Consider the following 3,609-nt stretch of genomic DNA (forward strand, 5'->3'; position numbering starts at 1 on the left):
GGCCTTGTTGGAGTAGGTGTGGCCTTGCTGGAGTAGGTGTGGCCTTGTTGGAGGAAGTTCGTCACTGTGTAAGTAGACTTTGATGAATCAGCCTCCTCCTGGTTACCTTCAGATCAATATGTAGAACCCTCCATTCCTCTAGAACCATGTCTCCTGGTCACTGCCATACTTCCCATCATAACTGAATGGACTGAACCTCTGAAACTGTAAGCCAGCCCCAATTAAACATTTTCCTTTATGTGAGTTACCTTGGTCATGTTGCCTCTTTATAGCAATGAAACCCTTAGACAGGTTCTAGGTCTAGCTAGGGACAATTAGACTCTTTCCTTGGATTAATATGCAACTATTGGAAGGGGACACTTTCCATTTTCCACTTTGATTAGTAAACTTACTAAGATGTGGTTTTACAAGATGGGGTCTGTGGACAGCCATGTTCCTTTAACACACGTGTTTAAATTGAGAGAAAAGCTGAGTTGAGAGAGAGAGACAGTGGGAAAGAGAGGAAGAAGATAAAGGAAGAAAGGGGGAGGAAGAAGAAAAGGAGGAAGAAGGGAAGAGGAAGCCAAGGAGAGTGTTTCATGAAGTCATATTACTCAGCCCTTGGATCCAGCTCAGAACAATGGCCTCAGCTGTTAATTTTACCCACAAATACCTTTACAGAAAGGCTTAGGATAGTTTTTAACCAAATATCTCAGCACTGAGACCCAGTCAACCTGACACATAAAATGAACTATCACAGCACCTGAGTGTGGAATTGCTATCGTCTGGCAATCCTGTTTAATGCTTCGAGGAAATACCAAAGTGTTTTCCAAAATGTTGGCCTGTTTATGTTTCCACTAGTAATGTTCTCAGGTGTTAGCTTTCTAAAGTCTCTGCCAATACATATCATGTGTCTTTTATTACAGCCATCTTTCTCTGTGCATGTGTTCATGTGTACATCCATTAGAGATGTCGGAGGTTGATATCACGTGTCTTTTTCAGTCACTCTCCACCTCATTTTCTGAGACAAGGTCTCCCAGTGAACCTGGAACTCACAGATTTAGCTAGGCTAGCAGCCACTGAGCTCCAGAGATCCCTCTTTATGTGCCCCACCCCTGTGCCATCACACATAGCATGTTCAGGGAAGACAAAGCCTTGAGCACTTCAAGCACACGCCGCACAGAGACACTAGCACTCTGTCGATTGCAACTCTTATCCGGATAGTAAACGTCTGGTGCCAATCTAGATGCTCAATGATGAAGGAATGGATAAAGAATACATGGCACGAATAAACAATGGATTTTTTTCATCCATAAATATATCTGTAGGCAAATGGATGCAGCTGGTGACGCTCATATTAAAAGTGCTAAGCCAGCCTCAGAAAGACAAATATCACATTTTCTCCTGTTGCAGATCCTAGATTTATAAGGCTATGTGTCTTAGTTAGGGTTTTATTTCTGGGCAAAGACACCATGGTCAAGGCAACTCTCACAAAGGAAAACATTTAATCGGGGCTGATGTACATACAGTTCAAACATTTGGTCCATTATTATCACGGCAGAAAGCATGGTGGCCTGCAGGCACTCGTGATGCTGGAGAAGGAGCTGAGAGATCTACAGCAGGCAGCAGGAAGAGACTGAGACACACTAGGCTTAGCTTGAGCTTCTGGGACCTCGAATCCCACATTCTAGTGATGTACTTCCTCCAACAAGGCTACATCTACTAATAGTACCACTTTCATGGGGAGCCATTTTTATTCAAACCACCACTCTATGTAAAATTCCATATACCTATAGACATGAAAGTAGAAATGGAACTCTCTAGGGGACTAATGGGAGGGGCAAAGAAGGGGAGGATGATAGAGTAGAGGGATATGTTCAATGTACAGCATATACTTGGATGAAAATGGCCTATGGAACACAGTACCACATCGGATAATACTCAGTAAGAAGTGGATAAGGCGCTGAGAACTCTGAGTCCCATAATTCAGCTCTTATTGCAAATTCAAGCATTTAAAAGACTCTAGCTGACACATTTCTCCACTCTGAATTTTTATTTTAGTTGTGGTAGTTTGAGTAAGTATGGCCCCCATAGATTCTTGTGTTTGGATGCTTGGTCCATGGGAAGTGGCACTATTAGGAGGTGTGGCCTTGTTGCAGTAGGTGTGGTCTTGTTGGAGGAAGTGCGTTGGTGGGTTTTGAGGTCTCCTATGCTGAAGCTATACCCATCGTGGCACACAGTCTCTGCTGCTTGCAGATCAAGATATAGAACTCTCAGAGCCTTCTCTAGTACCATGTCTGCCTGGACTGTTGTCATGCTTCCCACCATGATGATAATGGACTAAACCTCTGAAACTGTAAGACAGAGCCAATTAAATGTTCCCCTTTGTAAGAGTTGCTTTGGTCATGATGTCTCTTCACAGCAATAAAACCCTAACAAATGCTTTGGTAAAAACCATTCTTAGCCATACGGTCGTACAAAGCACCAAGGAGTATTTCTGCACATTGTATTGAGTTATTGTTGACACATTTTAAGTAGAAGCATTGGAGGGCTTGGAGAGATGGCTCAGCAGTTAGAGCACTTGCTGCTCTTGCAGAGGACCCAAGCTTGCTTCTCACTTCCCTTGTTAGATGGCTCACAATCACCCTTAGCTCCAGCTCTAGCCGATCTGACCTCCTCCTCTGCTGGCCTCTGCAGGAGCCTGTATGCACGTGCCCATGCATGCAGGAGCAGAGGCAGGTAAAAATCTGAGTTTGAGGTACAGCCTGGTCTACAGAGTGAGTTCTGGGACATCCAGGGCTACACAGAGAAACCCTGTTTCAAAAACCCAAGGGGGAACAAAGACACAAAGCATGATACACTTCTGCATCTTTACTTGGCAGGATGGTGGCACAGATATGTATTCTTCCCCGCCCCCCCCCCCCCCCCCCTCAGTGGTTCCAGATTTAATAGAAGGTGCATAGGGCGCTGCATTGCACCCTGAGGCTGAGTTGCTGCATCGCCCATTGCCCTTCTGAAGTCAGTTCCTCCAGAAGGAGCCTGGCTAGGACAGCCCCAAATGGGGGCAAACAAGGAGCGGGATGCTCAGAGCCCCTCCCAGTCATTTTAGGAACAATAAATACTTTGTGACAGTAGCAGGAAGGGCATCCGTGTGTGGAAGCCAGAGCAGGCTGGCCAGGTGCCTGCCCTCATTCTGTGCGCAGGATGATATGGATGCCCAAGTCCGTGAATACGAGCCCACTCATCTCCCCTGTCCGTAGAGCAAACGATGCATCCTCATTTTCTGCATCTGACCTCTGCTGAAGGGACCCAGGTCTCCCCTGGCTTTGGCAGAGCTGCAATCACTGAGCTGAGAGGCCAGAGACTGAACGTCCTCCTCTCCTGACTTAATCTTCTGGATGTAGCCATTGATCAGCTCCAGGGCCTCCTCCTGGCTCCTGATGATCTTTTCCTGCCGCCAGGATGAGGGCCTCCGAGACTGGCTGTGCTTCACCAGCAGATGTGAGCAGTGCACCCTGGCAGGCTCACCCTGGCCATTCTTGCTGCTGCCTCCAACAGTGCTGCCGCCGCTGGGCTGCTCCCACTGGCTGTCGTTGATGATGTGATTGAAGTAGTATACCAGGCCTGAGC

The 3,609-nt window shown here is 46.7% G+C and overlaps 1 pseudogene; it reads right to left on the minus strand.

Annotated features, from left to right (window-relative positions):
* Positions 1 to 3,144: 3,144 nt before the first annotated feature.
* LOC110338855 overlaps positions 3,145 to 3,609 on the minus strand; it is a 516-nt pseudogene continuing 51 nt past the window's right edge.

Source organism: Mus pahari, chromosome 1 (assembly GCF_900095145.1).
Source record: "Mus pahari chromosome 1, PAHARI_EIJ_v1.1, whole genome shotgun sequence".
Taxonomy (NCBI): Eukaryota; Metazoa; Chordata; class Mammalia; order Rodentia; family Muridae; genus Mus; species Mus pahari.